General features: G+C 37.9%; 1 long non-coding RNA gene across 1 annotated transcript; it reads left to right on the top strand.

Annotated features, from left to right (window-relative positions):
• Positions 1–9,412: 9,412 nt before the first annotated feature.
• On the top strand, positions 9,413–10,969 carry LOC128808215 (uncharacterized). Its single transcript, XR_008437405.1, has 3 exons — positions 9,413–9,610; positions 9,679–9,743; positions 10,738–10,969. It is a non-coding gene; the product is annotated as an uncharacterized LOC128808215 (long non-coding RNA).
• Positions 10,970–22,492: the final 11,523 nt, after the last annotated feature.

Raw genomic sequence — 22,492 nt, 5'->3', positions numbered from 1 at the left:
TATGGTGCCTGATAACTTCAGGGATAAGGGGATAGAAAATATGTCACAAAACACTACCAGCGTGTGAGTGGGATATGCATAAATGAGTGCATGTGAATGGCTCTTTTCTAGGCCAACAGGCTTTCTGACGTTTCTTCATTATGTCTGAGAGTAATCTGCAAGCATGCAAGCCTTCCCTTGAAGAATACATTAGCAAAAGAAGAGTGTAGAAGGTTCTGTGCCATTAAGAGGACTTGACTTTAAGAGCAGCTCATGCTGCTGGTGAGAGAGTAAATAAATAAAAGTGCTGATTTTGAAATTAGTGCTCTGCTATACAGACCAGAGGTGGTTAGTGCAAAGTGCAAGGATCTGTGCATTGGTATAAACATCTCCTCATCAGTTTGTCTCTAGAAAATAAGATGGAAAAACCTAATCAACCTAGAGTCTGTTTTGTACATAACTCCCTCAGTAGAAGCCTAACCCGCAGAGAATGGTTATTTTTGGAAGAGCTGAGACATCTTTGATCACAGAGCATGAAGTTGGATCTGCTGTGATCTAGGGTGAATTGGTTGGATCCACTTTGAGCCAGCTGGATCCAGTCTGACATCTAAAACAAGCATTCTGAAAAGCCTTTGGGCTGCCCCCCATCGCTACTATGGACAAATGACCAGTGCACGACCAGTGCTGACACGTGCTCACCATGTGTTGAATCCACCAGAACTGAGACAAATGAGTCTCAAAGGAGACAATATCAGACTCCTCACCCCGACTATTTTTTTCCTCTTAAGAATTTCCATATGTTTTCAATACAAAATTCAATATTTGGTGTCCAAACAATGCTGTAATTTGGACTTTTATTTCTTTCCACAATTCTGTGCGTTCAGTTCCAGATATTTGCAGATAATTGTGGGTTGCTACAGCCATCATATTCAGGAGGAGAGGAAAAACCCCATCTCTCCTATCAGAATATTTATAGCTGCCATATTACTTATGGTTATGAATGCATTATGCCAGTTATTACAATATTAACATATTTATATGCCATTTACTACTCAAATGCTAATAAAACAAAAACAGAAAATTAAAGAATGGTAAAATATCCCATTTTAATTTTTTAAATCTTTGATATAAAGTTTTTTTTTGTAAATAGAGCAAATGCTTCTAATTATATTTTAACAAGCAGTTAGGAAGAGGTATGCCTCCTATTGGATCCTAAGTGACTAAAAATGACCTACTTTAATTTTATTCATTATCTCTAACTGTTATTAGAACCTGTATTTGACATATGTGAATATTATTTGATCTTTTCAAACCACATTCATTCTCATTAAGAAAGCCCCAAGACATTTTCTTTCAGAATATTTTTCAAATATTCTGAGATTTTGCTTGTTATGTGAAATGTGACAGCACTTTCAAGTTCTTTATTATAGTTTTTTTTCTACGGCAAGAACCAATTATCCCTTCCCAGTACTGGTGTCTAGTTTTGAACTCAATATTTAAGCAATTAGTAGCTGTATCTGTAAATTAATACATCTATATTGCTAATGTAGTTTTAATCATACAAAATGAGTAAGAACAGCCTTTTCCAACGTTACTAAATGTAAAGAAATGTTTATTTAAGTTAAAATGAAATTAAACTAGGAGAGGACAAGCAATGGATATAATTTTTTATGGCACTTCAGCTTTTCTTTCTCTGAAGAAGACTACTTAAAGGAACACTACCTTTTTTTTTTATTTCCCAGAAGAGCTGCTTGTTTTGCAGAAATTGAACTTATTTTCACACTTTTACATACAGTAATTGCTGACTATATAGACAACTTCATGACAGACTCAAATCCATTAAAGTATTTGAACTTTTAATACAAAAAAAACTTCATTTTAAGTTAGGAATATGCTGAGTGCAATGCTGAAAATGTTTCAAGTCAGAAATTATATTTAGCTGTAATTAAGTATCAGGGCTATGAGTTATTATGAATACACAGTGATTGATAGAGATTTTACTGTTTGTTATAAAGCTCCCTTTTTGGGAAGTATCTGTGATATTTCACTAGATCAGAGAAATGAATCTTGATATGTACAGATGCATCAGATTTCAAAATACATTTCATCAGTAATCTACACAAAATAGCTCTTCTGGCAAATGAAAACTAATTTCTTCATTTTGTTTTCTTATCTTGCCTGCAGAAAATGAGTAATAACAAAACTGCACTACACAGATTTGAGTTCATTATTACCTTCTTATGTTAATCACCAATTAACGTTTTCTTTCTCTCATGAATAAAAATTCTATAAATATTTTAGGTCCACTTGCTGATGTGCTGATGGATGGGTTTATCTGACCTGCAGATGGCTGTTGTTACATCCTATTCATATTGATAGTCTTGGAATGTCTATCCAGAAATGCTGGAGAGGAAAATAGAAAAGTTGAGAATGAAGAGAAAAACTACTAAAATTGCATTGAGTCTGCTATTCAGTTCAAATTTTGTGTAATACTAACGTCATTATATTTCTTTTCCTGATGTGGAGAGATTATTCTAATGCTGCACTTACAGCAAAGTGAACAAGCTGATGAGAAAAAAAAAAAAAATCGAGAGTTGGCTTAATATTTGACTATTGCAGCTAGAATTGCCTTAACTCATCTTTGCTAGATTGGTGAGAAAAGATAAATGCAAAAATTAGTTCAGGCAAAGCTTTTCCTAGGAGTTTGAAATACCTAAATGTGGGAACACTGAGGAAGGACAGGAGGTCTGAGTGCTTGAGAGACTGAATTCAGACTGAAAGAAGCAAGGCGTGGAGCAATATCTGTGCTTTGAATTTCTAACTTTCCTTGTCGACTCAGAGATCTCACTGCCCAGCTCCTGCTGCCATTAAAACACAGACATTAGCAAGGTTTTATCTCAAACCCGCTCAAACAGGGGTTTTAAACATGAGAAAACAAGGCTTATTTTCTTAATCTTGTTCTTAGAAACAGTTGAACTCTTTTATCCCATTCGGCCCGAGGCAGATATTCGACCCAGAAAATTTCAGCCAAACATTTCTGGAGTCTGAAAAAGTTGCAAACAGCAGGACAGGTGTCTTACACTACAAAGCAATTGCCAAGCAATTAAAGGCATAGATGTTCCATCTAAGATGTTCCACTGAGGCCACTCATGCATGGACAAAAATAGAAACATTTTGTAGCCTTCATTGCAAGGGGAGCTGCTTAAAACTGAACCAATGAGGTCAAGCCAGAATTAGTCTGGGATACCAGCACTTAACACGATGAAGAAACAGAGAAAACATGCTTAGATTCCAGTTATCCTACAGCTTTTAGGTGTGCATGAACCATGAACCAAGGCATGTAAAGATTAACTCCCAATTTAAATTATCCCCAGTGACAATTTAGAGCTCAGTGCAGGCCACAGAGAAACAGGATAAATCCTTTGGTTAATCTATAGCAAGCTCCATTCTATCATGAATTACATATCAGCTATAACTGAGACAAGATGTGAAAGTACTGCAGCACTGTCACCTCCTGAACTCATTCTAATGCTCAATACTATTTTTTTTTTTTTTTTCTTTTTTTTTTTTTTTTTTCCACTCAAAGGATATTTTCACAATCCTTGTTGACAACAAAGTAAGTTTGCTTGCCCTGGTAAAATTCTGGATAACTGTAAGGATTTTAATATTTCTATATTCTGTTACTTACCCCATCTCAGAGAGTGCAAAGATGTTTTCCAGGGTCCAGAGTGTTTTCCAGATGTTTGCAGGGTTTATTTATGTGATTAAAATGCAAAACTGTGTTGGAAACAGATGAAAAAGTGAAAAAAAGACAAAGAATATTTTAAACTTCTTGTAAATGTTACTACACTAAGAAAAAGGTACTACATGCAAAAGTTGTACAAAGAATTCCAGTAGACTGGATATATATATATATATATATATATATATATATATATATATATATTAATATTGGAAGCATTTCACTCTTCCTTTAAATGTAGATTTTGGCTATGGGAATTCTGATTTTTTTCATCACTTATGTACAAAGTTAATAACTTTAGCTACACTAAGAAAGCACCCTCAAAGACAGAAAGCCTATGGATTTTTTTAAGGAGCTTAATCTCCACTGAAAATTCTTTTCTCAGCCTGATGCTTTGCACCCAGATCATATTTGTTTCACATGGGCTTTCTAACCTTTACTGCTCTTTGAGAAAATGCATCTGTGATCAGTGGAAGTACAATTCTTCAGGTACTCCTCGATTTGCTCCACGGAGAAGTGATGCCAGCATATAGGTGAGCTGACAGATTTCCCACAGCATCAGTGGGGCTGGAAAAGGCCTCTGGGATCACCCCAGAGCCAGCCCATGACCCAGCACTGCCATATCAACCAGACCACAACCTGGAGCCTTGATTTTGTTTCTGTTTTCAACCATGTACGTAGCTACCACGGTGTAATTTGGCAGATGGAAAGTTTATTTTTTTTATGGCTACCATTACTGCCAGGATAGGATTCTATGATAGAGGTACAAATTAACTAAATGGGGGTAGGAGACTATTGATTTTTTTTTTTTTAACATCTCAGGTGTACATGATTTAAAACAGAAGCAAAATTAAGGCTCCAGGATGTGGTCTGGTTGATATGGCAGTGTTGGGCCAGAGGTGATCCCAGAGGTCTTTTCCGTCTCATCCTTTATGCCATTTTCTTCAGATCAGAACGTGAACTCTTCAGCCAGAACTTCACACCTTGTTGGTTACTCTTCCAGAAGACATGCTCTGTTTCTATAAATGGCTAAGAAATAACTGATTGCTGAAACTCAAAACATTATTCAACAGCTTGAGGAAAGCATGGCCCACCCCCCCAGAACTGCAGAGAAGTGGAAGCAAAGGAGGGAGAGGGGCAAAGAAGATGCTGTGGTTGAGCCTGTGGCTGATGCTGCAGGAAGGCTGAGCCAAGTGGCCACTGGAGCCATCTCTTGGTGCTACAGGACTTGGTCTCTGCACTGAAGTTGACTACAGAAGTTCCAGAGTCTCCTTTCAGCAGAGTCTCCTTCCAGCAGAAAGGTGAGGCACCGTTTTCCCGATGGCTCTCTCTCCCCTGATGAAGAACTGCCTGCATGTGTGCAGGAGAGCCTGGAGAGCTAATCTGTGCTGAGAGGCTTGGGGCTGACACGAGTGAGTATGAAAGTAAAAGATGTGTTTCTTAAGGAATGCAGCCACTCTGAATAACACTGAGAGTTCTTTATCTCCTATTCAAATCATGATGATCATATTTTTTAAAATTACATCAATTTTTAAGCATCATTCATGTCTACCTTCTGTTAATTAAAATGTTCTCTGCCTAGTCCATATACATGCAAAACTGCAGTTTGCAGTTTGACAGGGTATTATTGAACAGTATGTGAATTGGTTTAAAAGTAACCAGATTTGAAGCATCCATCAGTCAGTAACAGTGCACTCATAGGTCACTGGAGCTGTCAATTTCAATCAACTCTGTAATTAAATACATCACCAATATAGATTTTGTGTAAGAATGTCACTTGTTCTTCAGATGTCTGCTACTAGGACAAATCACACTTCAGTGTCTTTGAATGTGCCTTCTAAATACAGTTTTTTAAAACAGCATAACATATCCATCCATCTCAATCCAATTTGCTGAACAGAAATTTGTTTAACTAATACATTGTCTAAACACTGAATTAAAAAACAATATGTGTGTTTCCTTTTCTGCTTAAATGAATGCTGTAATGCTACAGTGGCTATTTTATTGCTTCTCTTAAAACTCTTCTGCTGCTATTTGTTACGTAGAATAAGAAGAAAGAGCAGTATGTCACAAAAAGAGAAAAATTATTCGCATCATCTGTAATTAAAATTTCTTTGCTTCATTTTCAAAAATAAAAGAGCAGAATCTTCAGACACTGGGAAATAAATAATTAATTCTAATTTTTTCTAGGGATAGAAATACCAGGCATTTTCAAATAAAAAAAAAAAAAAAAACGGGGGGAAAAAAAAAGAAAAACCCATTTAGTGCTTTTGAGTGTCAGATTCTTCTATTATACTTGCCACTAGATTGGAAAAGTCTGAAACAAAGCTGAATTACCAAATATATATTGCCTGCCATTTGATTTAATCTTCAAATAAGCTCCAGGAAGCAGGTCCCTGGACAGTTAATCTTTAGTTTTGTAGCCCATGCACATTTTCAATAAGGTTACCAGGGAATTAGGCCCGGTAGGGAGGGGAAAGTCATATTGTCTTATTCTAGAGACAACTGTCGAGATCCTGCTAGCAAATTATAACTCCCTTAATATAAAAAACTTTATTAGCCAGGTCCCTGCTGCAGTGAAACTGTAGGCACTCAGGAGGGGAATGTTCTTCACGTTTTCTCCCTGGAATCAGATACTTGTCCAGTTTTAAATATATAAACTCGAAATATTGCAGGTGTAAGACACTTTAAGGTGCAGTTTGCAGCCTGGACAATGCTAAGGAGCTGCAGCTGAGGATTCTAAGGGGAATGCTGATGGATTGGGGGGGTCAGAGATTTACCACATGCCACAGTGAGGTTAGGGAGGGCTGGTTTGTTTCCATCCTTAAGCAGCAGTACACAGGTTTGTGGGACACTGGATCCCTTAACGACTGCACCTGAAGCCAAGAGGAATCTCTAGAAAAAGTGAAATACATAAATAAACCCAGGGCTTAATTTCCTGTGTTGTGCAGTCCCCGGGGTTTGAATGAAAACCTGCAGCAATGAAACACTTTAGACCTCTTTAGAATATTTAGGTCTACATTCCCAAATCAAAAGCATATGGTACAGGCAAATTTTAAAATAAAGACACTTGAAAAAGACATGCAACTCAAGACACCACAGTAAAAATCCAGTTAAAATATCCCAATGCTCATGTATGTCCTGTAAGGAAAATGTATATGTCCATACTCTTCTCATATGCAAAAAAAAAAAAAACAACAGAACAGTGGAAAATAATACTAAACAAAGGAAGAGGAATTGGAATGAATATACTTTGAACAATGGTAGTTTCAGGAAAATCTACAGAAAGGCTGATAAGACAATTTTTTAATAAGACTTGGAGGAAGTATAGAAGAGACCAGACAGAATTGCATCAGAGTGGAAATTCAATAGCTAATCTGCAAGAGTAATTGTGGCATTGGTTCTTCAAACAACTAAAAAAACCTTTCTATCAAATTAAGGTTCAGGTAAACATGTGTCTCATTTACATGCTGCAGTAGCTTGTAGTTTATTTGCATTTTCTAAAGTGTCAAGGTAAAGAAAGAAAAAAAAAAGACACAAACCCACATTAAGAAATATAAAGGAAATGTACTTTGAACTCAGGGAAAATGCAAGGAAATACAATAAATAGACTCTAATGGGTGAAAGAAAATTTCATCTAGCTCATAAATCAACATAAACCATTTTTTTTCCCACTCATTCCATTCTCACTGTTGCACCATTGGCAGGGTTAAGGCTGTGGTTTCTGCCTGCAGTCTCCTTTTATCTGTGAACTTGATGATTATACTTTTTTACAATCCCATCAAAAATACCACCGTGCTTTTGGCAGAGCAATGAAATTATTCATCACCATTTCAGATGACTTCTCTCTCACATCGAGGACAGCTGGGACAATGCCTCCTTCTCATCCTCACTGCCCTCTTACCTGCCTTTGAGGCAGTGTGCCACACTGCTTTTGAAACTATTCTCTCTTGGCCTCAGTGCCCCTCTTCTTTTGCACTTCTCTTCCTAGAGCTGTCTAATCATTCCTGCAGTGTACTCCTTGCTAAACCCTCCTCATCCTCTCCCAGTGTCGTACTGGGGGCCTTTTTCTTCTGCCCACTTTTCATCTCTGGGTAATCTCATATGCAAACACAAGCTCAGTGAAATGTAACACTGACCTCTAATCAATAGCTGAGACAAGTCTCCATCTTCTCATGGACTGCAAGCTGCACCTCTCCCTCTTTCTTCTCTGCTCAGGCTATAAAGGGTACACAAGAAAGGAGGAAGATGTGCATTTCAAAACGTGGAAAGGATGAAGATGGGCCTCAAAGGATTGCCTTATTATCATCTGTAAAGCCACCTCCTCATTCATCTTCCTGGTCTTAAAATTCACTTGTGTGATGCCCATGGAGCCTGATAAGTGCTAGGTCCCAGCTGTCCTGGAGCTGCTAGCATGTCTGTCTCCTGTTCCTGAATTCAACCATTATATATATACATAAATATAGATATATTTGTTGTTGTTGGTTTTTGGTGGGTTTTTTTTGGTTTTTTTTTTTTTTAATTTTTAATGCTTTTACTGTAAAATCCCTAGGGCAGGAATTGTTTTTATGTTTGCACAGAGATAAGCAAAGTGAAATACCAGATTCTGACTCTATCATACAGGGACCATGGTGCCAGAAAATGTTGTTAACCCAGCTCAAGCATCTCTACCACAAAGAATTTGTGCTTGCTGTGAAAAGATGTATGGAACTGGAAGAACAAACAGCCTTGGCTCTGGGAATGTGCCAGTGCCTCTGAAATGCACTTTTCCTTAAAGAAGACACATGTGCCTTCAAGACCTGACACTTGGTAGGAAGGGCCATTGCAAGAAAAAAGGCAATATTAAAATACTAAGAACTGAGTTCCTCCCCCAGGGAGTAGATTATCGTGGTCCATGTGGACATATTACCCAAGCCCACCTTCACATGGCCCCAAAGACTTAATTTTCTTCTATCCTCAGATATGTTAAAGTATATTTTTCTGCCTCAGTGCCCCAGAGCAAAATGTGCAGGATTCAGACCATAGTAAATAGATTATTGGGGAGAGGAATTTAAAAATCTGTGTGACCAAATCATGAGAACCTAATCACTCTACAACCCAGCCAGAGAAATTTGAATAGTGTTTCAGGCACATTAACCTCAAATAGCTGATCTGAGCAATTTTTTTTCTTTTTTTTTGGTCATCAGTAACAGGTGATAACTCAATTGCAATTTCTTGTGAATTACATTACACAGTTCAACATAGTTGAAGGAATCCTTCCATCAAAATTATAACTCAACATCGAAATATGGGGTAAAAAATGGTAAAAGAGGAGAAGACATGCAAATTTTTCCTGGTACTTTTTTTTTTTTTTATTTTTAGGCACTAGATTGATTTTACAGGGATTGATTAAGGGTCACTGGTAGATAAGGGAAATTCACAGTACAGCAGGCCTGTGACATGTGAGGCTATGTTTAACAACCAGTGTAGGATCTATATGGGAAAAGATGGGCACAGTGCAAGAAACCCTGCTATTATATAAGTGCTGTACAGAAAACCTGCCACTGCTGTCACTGAAAGAAGCCCTGCTGCACTTTTAATTTTAATTCTACACATAATTCTTATTTCTATGATGTCATACAAGTAACATAGCAATGTTGGCACCGTGGGAGCACCCCCATGGACACTTGCAATTCTTCATGATGGCAAAGACACAGAAATAAATTTTACCATGATACATACCAAAGGGTGGGATATTCCTTGGGCAGGTGGCTGAATACGAGAAAAGAAATTTGGAGAAAAGCAGAATGGGGAGAGTCTTTACAGTTTGGTTTGAAGCTTGGAATTTCCATTTTGGAGCAAATATCACAGGTTTTTAGATCTGTTTTGATTCTGAAACAGTAACAACTGGTGAGCCAGATACTGATGATTCTCATACAACCACTTTTTGCAAGGGTGTCAAGGAACTTTTGTTTCAGGAAGCACCAAAAACGAGAGATTTCTGAAGGCAAAGTTTCAAGATCTGCTGGATGAGAGAGACCCTGTATGTTCCAAATCTGGTTCACATTCCTCTTCATATAAAGTCTTCTATGCAGTCAGAACAAGAGGTCTCATTTATTTTAATCCACTTAAGTAAAAATTTATGAGGGAAATTAATTTTGTGTTAGAGTTATGTTCTGCTTCTATAAAACTAAAATCCTTTAGTCTAATCTTGACTTTTTAAATCATAGATGATGGTTAACAATCTAAAGTCTAATACATCTTGACACAAGACATTGCTTCAAGTCCAAAAGTTTCAATGGTCCATTCTGAAACTAAAATGCTTTTTTTTTTCCCCACAATGTCTCTGCAGATTTTCTACATTCCCACAGAACATTTCAATGTTGACAGCTTAAAATTTTTGACCAGACCTGCTCCATGCTAAAGGATTATTTTATATTCCCCCATTAAGAAAGTGGGAGTTTACACCTTGGAGAGACAATGACTCGCCCTGAACACGTACAACTTCTCAGTATTGCAAAAAGCCTTCTTAATGAAATGTTCTAGATAATTTATCCCTAGTAAGGTAGCAAATTTTCCTTGAGAATGTCATCTTGAGCATTACAGTGCTGAGCCATTCTCTTCCAATATTACACTGCGATAAATAAAACGGGCAATGAAACTTCCTATGACTCTCAAAGGTGAAATTCAGCCTTAGATTGGCAACCATAATAAATATCCATGGCTCTTAGATCTGGTTAACTGACCAGCCAAACCAGAAAGTGTAGGAGTGTCAAGCCTCCACGTGAGGATGACTTGAGCAGATGTAGTGCAGGGAGACCTTACACTACAGATATTTAATGCAGCTCCCAGCACAATAAACAACGTTCACTTTTCACTAAGATGGACATGGCTTTAAATAAAATCTTCAGGGTAAAAAAAAAAAAAAAGTAGATCAGGGATTTCACCTGAAAAAAATTCTGACCTGATAGTGATGGCAAATGGCTTATAGTATATAGCATAGAAGCAATATTTATTTTTCTCTCTCTCCCTACCAGACATTTCAAGAGCCAAGGATGCTGAATGACACAAATGCTACTTTGTGTGCTTGATCCCAGTGGTGATGTCTCCTCTCTGAACATCTCCTTTCAGGAAAGTTGGACTTCCCTGATACATTCCATGGTTCTGAAAGGGAAGTATTTTACTCCAGTAATACCCAGATGTGAATGACTCAGGACAAATATGAGCTTTGTGGAAAGGAAAAAAAAAAATTAAATTGTCTTGCAAATTGCCTTGCCTCCAAGACAGAAGGAGAGAGACTATTTACAAGGGCATGAAGTAATGGGACTCAGGGGAATGGCTTCAAAATGAAAGAAGGCAGGTTTAGATCAGATACTAGGGAAAAATCCTTTACTGTGAGGGTTGTGAGGCTGGAAAAAGTTGCCTGGAGTTGTGGATGCCCCATCCCTGGAAGTGCTCAAGGCCAGGTTGGATGGAACTCTGAACCACCCGAGCTGGTGGAAGGGGGGTTGGAACTGGGTGATCTTTAAGGTCTCTTCCAACCCAACCATTCCATAATTCTGTGATTCCGTGAAATGCACCTGGAAGCAACTTAACAAATCAGAGTTAATCTGCTGAACACAGGTGCTACTTCCCTTCTGTTCATCCATGCAGAGTGACAACAAAAAGAAGCTGCTGAGCTGCACAGCTTATCACACCAAAACACGGGGAGAGGAAGGGAAGAAGAACAAAAGGGTGGTGAACAGGGAAGGTTTAGAAAGAGAATGTGAACAGTTCCTCCTACCTCAGGTGTTTCTCACAATGCTGTGCCTGGGACGGGCTCATCTTCCTGGAGATCCTCTACCACAAAGCAGAGCTGGCATGGACCTGGCTCCCAGCAGGTCTCCTGAGGGCCTGCAGTTCTACTCGCATTTGACTTTCCCAAAAGGAAAACCTGCCCCCCTGAAGTAATAGGACAGAAGGAAAATGAGGTAAAATCCAAGATCTTCTTAAAGAAAGAGTTCAACCCCAAAATCTTCTATGGAAAAATAAAAGATAAAAACAACGCAGAAGAACCATTTAGCAAGGAATCTGTTGCAAAGTTCCATTTTTTAAAATATTTATTGGCCATATTAAGAAAAAAAGAATTAAGAATTAAAAAAAAGTCAAAGTATGACATATTATGACATTGTCAAAAGACCCAATTTGATTTAGGCATTAAAATCCCATTTTTTAATAGAAACTCAGAAATAGACTCATCTAAACACTCTTGAAGAAATCTTTGCTTTATTTTTTAACAGCATGAGGATAAATGAGAAGCTTATGAGAAGCAAGACTAATGTGAAATAAACAGATTTTTTTAGCCATGGCAGAAATCACAGGATTGAAAAATTCAAAAAAGGATTTCTTTGCTCAAAATGGGTATATTCCATGTTCCATGGGGGATCTCATTTTAACTTCTCAATCAAAGCTACTTGTAAAAATGCTGTGGGTTTCATTAATAAAACTACAAAAAAAAAAAAATTGGTGATAGGTTTCTTTAAGCACTCAGGACTTGCTGTGGAGATAGCACTGTCATGTTCAAGCAGCCAAGTACCATTTGTATGGCTCTGTTCTGGATTACCACATGATCTGGAACAGAAGCCTTTATTTACCTTCTGAACACAGTGGTCCTACCAGAATCAAAAAGCAGGAAATTCATCCATGAACAGGAGGACTTAAACCAGGAGCCAGCTGAGGTGAGAGATGGTTTTCATTTGCTGCAGGATCATAATAGGCAGAGAGAATTTACAAAAACCAAATCTCACGGTGCCACCACACACTTACTTCTGCTCTGAGCAGCTGTGAGCTGGTTTTGTGCATGGCCCAGGCTGACTTGAAGCCACTTACTCACTGTATTCAGTCTCCCAGCAAAGCTTATTACTTTGTCTCCATGCTGTACTCATGTCTCTACACACTTCTTGGCGTGGGTGCAGCACAGGGATCCAAAGCTCACACCTGACTGAGAAATGTTAGGTACACAGATCTCATATTAGCTATAACAGAAATATAATAACAGAGTGATAAACAAAATTACACCGAGAACAGCATCTCCTGCTTTTGCCACCCCTTTGGTACAGGACAAGAAATACACTAAAAAACCCATTAAAGATGATTTTGTTTATAATTTGAAGGATATACAGTTTACAGATTATTAGATTAATGACAATTTGACCTTGAAAACACCTCTATCTGCTGAAAGAGCAACACTCCATCACCTGTTTTGATTCATTAATGTATCATTTAACTTGGTATGACACATGTTCAGCAGTTATAATTACATTATGGCCTCCCTATTACATCAGCTCTGCTCCAAGTTTCTGTCACCACAAGTCCAATTTTCAACACAGAGCAATCCAGTGCACTCTTTCCTTATTAGTGTCATCTTTAATGTAGCACAGAGTCTGAACCATTACTTGGCACTGAGAGTTTAACAGCAATTAACCCCTGCTCTATCCCCAGGGAGAAGTACATCAGCAACTTGCCAAAACACTGTAAACAAGCTGGCCAAGATCAATGCAAAACCATGCTGGCTGCAGAGCACCTACTGTATTAATTTAGGATTGATATAGAAAAAGAGAAAATAGTCTGCATGAGATTGACCTAAAAGGATGGCCCACACAGGTTACACGATTTTCTGTAAGCTGAAAAGGGAAAATTCAAAATCCCTAATCAGCTGCCTCATAAACACACATTCTTTTCTGTCTTGGATTTTACATTAAGCTGATCACCATAGGACTGGCAATGATTGCAGAGAACAAATATTTGCTACCAGATAACATGTTAAAAAAGAGAAAGCAATGATTTTTTTCCTTTTCTTTTTTTTTTTAGGTGATGAATTAAATACATTTCAAACTTTACCAGTAAAGAAAACAAAAAGGGTGAAAGTGCCAAAATGCCAGTATCTCTCTGCTTCTGGTTATGGAACAGGACAATGCACACCAAAGCCTAAACCAAAGCTGAAGGTTCTTCCCCCACAGCATCAAAACAAAGCAAGCCAAGGACTGCAGAGCTCCCTGGGGTCCCTCACATCAGCAGCACGCCTGTAGTGCAGAAGACCTAGAATATAAATTATTTGAAAAAGGAGTGAAAGAAGTTTTACATCTGAAGCTTTCCAAACCCTGGCTATCTGTCCATTTCCATAAACTCATAGGTGGGAAGTTTTAAAATGTTGACCTAATTAGAGAGACAGATGTGGAGGATTTACACGTAAAATACCTAATAGTGATCTATTAAATTTCAGGAACACCAAAGCGTGCCAGTTTAATACTGCTGTGCCATTGAACTTTTCAATGCTTATCGGTAGCATAGGATCTTTCTTTTTCAACTTTGCAGATTTGGACTGAAAATTTGAATTATATAAACCTAAATATGTTCTTAAATCTACTTAAATATTTACTTAAAGCTACTGGGAACTGCCATTGCTTTCACTTTTGAAAAATCAGGCTGCAATTTAAGCCTTCAGTTCTGAACTTCCCAAACAGTCACTCTTTAAGAGTTGCTTAACAATTTTAGTACATGATAATTTTAAAACTCATTTCAGTATTACCACCCAAGTATCCATTTTTGGTTTGTGTTCTGCTAAATTAATATTCCAAGTAGAAGTGCAGCTACCACGTTTATTAATTATGATTCCAAAAAAAAGTTAAAAAGGGGAAGAAAATATGGTAGTACTAGGTAAGAGGTGGGAATTTGAGTGGAAAAGCTGGAATGGAATTCACCTTCCACAAGCTATCTAGATACAAAAATTCAAAATTGTCAGGCATAAAGGGTGTGGTTTTTCAGTTCATTTGCAAAAAGGAGAACATCTGAAATTAGGAATCTAAAACTCAATTCAGTTTGTGTCTGAGTATGACTGCTGACTAAGGTAGATGCAGCTCAGTGCAAAAAATTCTCAACTGTTATAAAGCAATTGCAGTATTTGCTTTTCGAGGTAAGTTGGAAAATTGTGATAATGGGAGGAAGATTGAAAAGAGTGGAAATAAAATTAAAATGATGTAAAACAAACAAACAAACAAAAAACCAGAGACAGTTTATAATGCAGAATGATCCCTCCACGTTAAAAGGCTTTGACATAGTTTCTTGTCTTAATTATTTCAAATAAAATCAAGAAAGACCTGAAAGACCATGAAGAAGAAAAGATGACTAGAAATAATATGTGGAAAGTAAATTAAATACCAATATAAGATTACTTTAGGAATGGAAAATTAGGCACAGATCCAGATGAATGCAGTGATTCTGTGTGCCTGCCATTTTTTTCACCCGTAGACCATGGGGTTACATTATGCTCTCTATTGTTTTCCTTACCTCTTCCTTGGCAACAAAAGGGTTTTCATCACAGTATCACTACTCTGTCAGAACGTGCTTGGTTGGTAGCTTTGCTCCCAGGGCTGCTTTGTTTTACTCTGATGTAAACACAGGTGAATTTCAGGCTGAACTGGCACTAGGAGGGTAAAGAAGAGCACATCTGTCCTGCAGCAAACGTTGCTAGAAACTTACATCCACCTCAAATTTCACAGCAAGAGATTTACCAGCACCAATCTAAAAGGGAAACAAAATAGCTTTATACCAGCAGGGACAATTTTTTTTCCTGGAAATATTAGGATATTCTGTTTTAGCCTGTTTGAAAGATGTTGTAGTACAAAACACATTATATCCCTCATGTTGTTTTCATACCCAAAATAGTCTGTACATAATTAAGGGAAAATCAAACTGTTAAGTCCTAGTTAAAAAAAAAAAAATCAGAAATTTATTGGCAATAAATTAAAGCTCTGCCAACTCCTTTATTCAACTATCTGCAAGTCAAGAGTCACAGATGTTAAGAGCTGTTACAATGCCAAGTTAATTTCCTGAAAATGAGTGCCTGAGGTTGGCTGAAGAAGCAGCTTACCAGTGTTCAACATGAGTGATAAAAAAAGTAAAACAGAGCTTAGAGGAGATAAAGGTGAAGGTGATAATAGTGGAAAGAAGGAAAATTGGTTTGCTTTTTTTTTTTTTTTCCTCAATAATATCTCAGCTGATCATAAACACCACAGCACAAGGAATAAATGATTCCTTGGCATGCTTGTTCTTTTCCCTGTGCTCTCTGCAGGGATGACGCTTCCATGAGACATCACAGAACTCCCACACTGCACCACAGTTCTTGCTTCCAGAAGAAATCTGGCTGTTTTATATACAAATAATCCATCGGCCCCACAGGTTGGGGTGGGAATGAATTAGGACAACAGAGAATCCCTAAGGATACCACCACAACAAACCAAACAATAGTATTGAACCGGCTCATTACGGTTTCTGGCCAGTTAAACAAACTGAGGGGATTTTTTTTGGTTTTTTTTTTTTTTTTTTTTTTTTTCTGGTCCAACAAGCCCAGAAATAAATAATTTGGACTTGGATTTCTTGATGTAAATTCAAAAAAAAAACTATCTGCAGAAGTAAGGGTTTTTTTTTTCTACAAAAAAAACTTGTCTTTGGAGAGAGATCTTTTCATGAAAGACAGTTTCTGACCACTTCTATCACTGGTCTTCAAATTTCCTTCAGGTATTTCCAGATGTAAGGAGTACTCCAAAACCTCACATCAGGGCTGGAGGCAGGACGAAGCCAGGGTTGTCAAGCAGCCAATATCAAGACCCAAAGCCAACAGAGAACCACCTGGTGTGACCTCCTGTACTAATTGACCCAGACACCCCTAAAGTGGGGCTGATTTCTGCTTGGCTGAAGGCTAGAATGCACAGCCACATGCAGGCTTGACTCCAACACTCTGGTCCATTTTTTTCCTTGCTATTCTAATTCCCAAGAAGAAGGGATTGTTTATCTATCTAATATGAATACATGTGGATTTATCTACCTGCTATTGTGCTGCTCATTTCTCTTATTTCAGGTGCCACTTCTATCAGTAGCTCTTCAAGAAGGAGTTTACACAGTGTAATCAAATAATCTTTAATCTGTTGAAAGAGCTGGTATTTCATTTTTAACATGCTGCTGCAAGGCAGCGTTTCCAGTCCTTGCCTAGTTACAGCAGCTCTTCTCCGTACTCTTTCCAACCGTTCAATATCCAAGTAAGATATAGGACATGATTCTCTGGGACTTGTTCAGTCACTCACCACTCTGAAAAAGGACTATGAAAGAGAATCAGTAATGTGTTAAGCCAGCCAGGCAGTGGTGTAAGTGCCAAGAGCTGAAGAGCTGGGCGTAGTACTCCAGAGATCAGCAAAAAAGTTTCATTTTCCCTCCTTTCTCCTCCAAAGACAGAGGATGTTCAGGTCACATTTCAGACCCTCAGTTTTGCCATCATGCACCTTGAATTTTAGTACTTTTGCTTTGACTTTCATCAAATGTTAGAGTCAGCAGGTATGTCTTCTCACAAAGTCAAAGTCAAATTACAGTTTGGAAGAAATTCCTGGGAATCGAAACCGTGCAGTTCTGCTCAGCTTTATCCTTAACTGTGTCTGTGTAAATCTTTCCTTCCTGCAATTCTTCCTTCCCCATTACATTTGAGTCTTGACTCACTGAGCAATTCTTTCAGACACAGAATCTAAAGTATTTCTCATCTTTTCCTCACTCTGATTGGTGCCATCTGTAATAAAATAAAGTATATTTCCAAGAAATTACACCATGAGCTAAAAGCAAAAGTTAAAGAGCATGTACACTTTTTCTGTTCATCCTAACACAGTCATTCTCAGGCTGAACCAAGGAAAAACAATTGGCAGGACTTAGAAAGGACTCTAATAATGGCCAGTAGCAGTATATATCTGGAACCTTTCACCTTCAGAATGGATTTGGTCCAGATTGAGAGCAATTTAAAAGAAATATTGACTTCTGGATGCTTAGTGACCTGTGTAAAAATGAATTAATAATCTCAGCTGTTTCCTATAGGACATCACTAAAAGTGTCAGTGCTGTTGCCAGACCAAAGGGCCCCTTCATTGAAAGGTGTAAAAGATTTTTCACTTCATTTATCAATACAGCACGCATAAATAGGTCACAGACTAGCCGAAGAAATTGAAATCCTTCCAAGTCCCTGGCAGATTTTGCTGTATCCTGCAATCCATCACTTAGCCTACACCTGCAGGGACAAGTGGCCCGTGTGTTCACGTGTGGGGTATTGAGTTGGATGGCAAGTGACCAACTCCTCCAGGCTACTGACAGTGCACAACTATTGGAGAGCCACAAGCTAAGAGTGCTGGGCCTCTCTGGAATGAATGGACAGGTCCAGCACAAAGAAAAGAGTGAGGAATAGACAAAACATTGACTTTCTTTCCTACACGCCAGCTGGACAATGCAGCAAAACTCATAATTTGTCGTTGGCAAAGGCCAGTAACCAATTGCTATTCAGTAGAACACAGGCTATAAATGGAAGGAAGTGATATATTTCCTCTTGAATTGTCAGGGGTAGGTCAGAGAAAGAAAAGAACATCAGCACTTGCACAGATCTGTGGAAATCCAGGTTTTACTGAAAGCTCTCCAGATCTAAAAAGAGCGTTTTGGCATGTACAGTTTTCTTAAGCTATTTGCAGACGGTCAAAAATACATTATGATCCAAAACTTTAAAAGTCCAGTGAAAAATGAGTAATAGTTCAAATCAACCTCTGTATTTTTTAATTAGCTAAATGATTTAAAAAACTTTCACCAAGAAATGGTTTTTATATGTCTTATTCTCTCTTTTTTTAAATTATTTTTTAACAATTAACTTGCAGTCATGAGGAGTTTATCCTCTTCAGCTGAGGTTAAAATGAGAAGCTGGAATGGGGTGGCAGAAGAGCTTTTGCTTTCCACTTGGTCTTAACTCCAGAACAGCACAAGAAATAGCATTTGTCAGCAACACCTACAAGATCCATCAAAGCAGGAAGAGAAATGAGGATTTCTAGGTTTCCATCTAGCTTTTAGCATGTTTCCAATGTGACTGTGGGGACATGGCTTTTTTTCCATTTACAAAATGAAGAGGGCAGCTACGCAAATACTATGCAAGGAAAAATTAATATTTTTATTGGCAAAACTATTTTTAAGCCCCAAATGAAGGACACTACTGACACTATACATATATATATTTTACCAACAGGTTATGTATTTTATTGCAATCATTATCAATATCTAGTAATTAAGGAAGTATTTCAAAAGATCTTCAATTCCCTGATATTAAGCTACAGAAAAAGAGAAAACATAGCACTTTTATCATGGTTCAAATGATATCATAGCATTCTGAACATCCACTGGCACACTGAAAAAAGTGAATGTAGCTCAATCCTTTTTTCACTCTGGGGAAGCTCTTAACCATGAATAAAGACAATGGGGCTCAGAACACCTGTTACAACCTCTGATGGAAAACCTCTGTCTGACTGCTGTTCAAAGCTCCTGTAAACATATGAGGAAGACTACAATACTCTTCCAGGCTTCATTTTTCTTAACCCAAAATAACTGCCTCAGTTAGGCAGCTTAGTCATCAAGCCTAGATGGAGGTATCTACACTGAAGCCAGCTGAAGCGTGCTGAAATGAATCCTGCAGTAAAAAAAAGCTGGGAAACTGGGAAAAAGGCCATTTTCAGGAAGATGATTCTTGTGCTGTTTTGACACTGAGCTGAGTACCTCTAAAAGCCTGTGAATAGCAAGCCCTCCCTCACCATCCTAATTCCAGGCTGAGACTTTGACATCTAAGGAAGTGAATCAAAATAATGAGGCCTCCACTTGCAACATGCATGTGATGAGGAAGTAAATGAAATCATGATAATTAGAAACCCAAATGCAGGCAAAAAGTTGCACATAGGCTGCGCATCTCTCTTTTTATTTTTTCCCCTCAGGCACTAAGTTATCTCGGCCAAACCCTCCTCTCTACAAGTTCAGAGATATTTTAATTTTGAACTTCAAATGGAGTGCAAATAAAACACCAAACAAACTTAGGATGTTGCACAATTGTCAGTGGGGCCCATTTTAATATTTAATGACCTGGACACCTGCGACTACTGCTAAAAATAAAAAGAACTAATTTAAAAGGAATTATTGACATAATATAACACATGATAGTCTGTTAATAAAAATGCATACTTCTAATTGAATGCTGGCACCTAGCCACCAACTAAGCATAACTTCAAAAGCAACAGCTGGGAAAGCATCTTTTAGATTTTAATTACAGTCGCTCGTAAGCCACTTATCTTTTCAACTTCTTTCTTCAGAAAGCATTTCTGTTTCATAGGAGCGAGTTCAAAGGTATTTACAACATGTAGGGTAAGAGAACTAGCTCTGACATAGCCAAACTTCACTTGTAAATTTGAATTCTGGACTAAGACAACTATTCTCAGCTTTGAAGTGTGAGTCCCATTTGAGCCCAAAAGAACACAGGCTTTGGGCTTGCTGTTCAGTTTTTTTCCTCTTTTTTTTATCTATAGGTGCAGGATAAGAATTTTTATCATATTTGTTCTATTATTTGTATTTCAGCATTATGTCAGGGCTGCCACTGAAACTGAAGTTGCATTATGCAAGTATTTTACTGTTCAGATACATAGTGAGCACATGTAATCTCAGATGATTCAGTCGAGGAAGGGAGAAGGAACTATTGAAGAGTTTGGGAAATGGGCATGGAGACAGACCTGAGTCCTGAAAAGTGATAAATTCTGTAGCTGCATCCAGAAAACTTTTTTCCTTGCATTTAAGAAAAAAAAAAATACAAGAATATATATTATTAAAACCCTAAATGAGTTAAAATTATCTGCTAGACTGGCTACATGCCTTGGCAGTTTTGGAGAACAGGCCCAGAGAAAGCTGAGACTAATTTCAGGTAATATCTGAAGTCCTACAGTCTGTGCTGCTACTCTGGATTTCCTCCACCACCAAAGAGACACAGAGAAAGCAAGACAGAAAGAAATGACCATGGAATGACTCTTCCCAAACTAAAAGAGGTTTCTGCAGCCCATCTCTGTTCACTGACTCAAGAAATCCAGATAATTTCTTTAGATTAAGCACTAACATTTCAGCCAGCTAAAATTAAACTCAGTCCTGCCTCCACTGCCTTTGTGTCTGTGTAAAAATGCTCTGCCCAAACCTAGGAAATTAACTGTCCATCTGTGATTTGAAACAAGAAATTCACCCCTAAGACTCTCATCCCTTTCCTGCTCTGATATGCAAAGCCATTTATGCCAGATAAAGTGATTTTGCTATTAGGAACTCTAGTAAGCAGAAAAATGTTTGTTTTTCCACTTACACAGTTAATAGAAAGAAGATGTGATTATAGGGGCCTTATAAAAAGCAAAGACATCCCCTTTAAAAAAACACACAGAGACATCCATAAATTGTACAATATTAGCAGATAACCACCAGGAGAAGGTTACTGGAGTGAGTTAATAACTACATAATTTGACATAATCAGGAGGACCTTTAAAGAAGAGTTTTAAAGAAGAGTTTCTGGAATGTTGCAGACCCTGTGAGGACGTGTAGTACAAGCAATAAGTCAAAAAAAGTCTATTTCCTTAAAGATAGATTCATTTATGAAATGGAATAGATGAATTGGCAAGTGTGTGGAAGGGGACTAAACCTGAAATGCACCAGAGGTCTTTTCCCATCCCACAGAAATAGCATACATGAGAATATCACAAGTTCTTAAACTTGCTGAAGGATTTTTTTTTAACTGTAATTCTATTAACTACTAGTTAAGAGCTATATCTAAGCCAGTTAATCTAAAAATACAGCTCTTCTACCTTTTCTGCAGAATCAAAATTCCCTTTGCCATTTTTTGTGGCTTTTCAAGACATTATTCATACAGAGATAAGAGTATGTCTTTGTAGGAAGGTAAATAGGATGCAGGAAGACTTGGAGGCCTCTGTCCACTCTGCAGGCACAATTCAGGGCAGATTTTGACAAGAGACTAAGAGACTGCTTTGTGCTAAGCTGTCCTGTCCTTCCACGTTGTACAGGACCTCCAGGAGAAAAGATGACAGATAGGAACCAGGTCTGTCCCTTCTCAGGGAGACCTTGCCAAAGAAGCTTAGAGCACTGAGCAACAAGAAGAAACACCTTTTTTTTTTTTTTGGCATTCATTTCCAGTCCCAGTGGAAGTGGCAGAACTATGAATCCTTCTCTCCTGCATTGCAATTGTGCTTGTCTGAATGGCACCTGCACAGCAGACTGGGGTATCCTATTAAAAAAATAAAGTAAAAAAAAAAATTAATTCACATGAACAATCACTCCCAGCTATTGAAATATCAGAACTTCAGTCAGCACTGCTATAATCTAGACAGCTCATGCAGAGTTCATCACCAGTTTTGGGATACTGTGATTGTGGTTGTAAGGTCTTATCTGATTAATTTTTTGCATATGTAGCTACATATCTTCCACAGCAAAGTCCAATGTATTCCCCAAACCTTGCACTCTACATTTATAGCAAAGGATACAAAAAAATAAAAGCTAATAAAGGACTTGTGGATGCAGTGTAAACAGGGTGACTGGAGTTTATTAATCATAAATGAAGGTGATGAGTAGTTCAGGAGGCATATAAATGAACAGGCAACCTTGCTGAAAGGTCAGAACCTTTCAACAGTGAGCTGCCTCTGCTCCTTTCAAAGTTCCTTTCTAAGTTTAGGGTCACAAAGCATCACAAATGCTACTACTAAATCTGAAGGATGTTTTAAAACATTTTAGTTTGGTCCTGTCCCCTCTTGTTCAAAAGCTTTGGGTTTAGAAGTGCAAATAACTTGGTAGTTAGGTTTTTAGGGGATTCAACAGAAACATTTTAACACAGGTAACAGCTGCAAAAGCAATAAGATTCCCTTTCCAAGGGTTTGAGCTTCTGCTT

Source organism: Vidua macroura, chromosome 5 (assembly GCF_024509145.1).
Source record: "Vidua macroura isolate BioBank_ID:100142 chromosome 5, ASM2450914v1, whole genome shotgun sequence".
Classification (NCBI taxonomy): Eukaryota; Metazoa; Chordata; class Aves; order Passeriformes; family Viduidae; genus Vidua; species Vidua macroura.
This window is presented reverse-complemented; position numbering and strand designations above follow the sequence as displayed.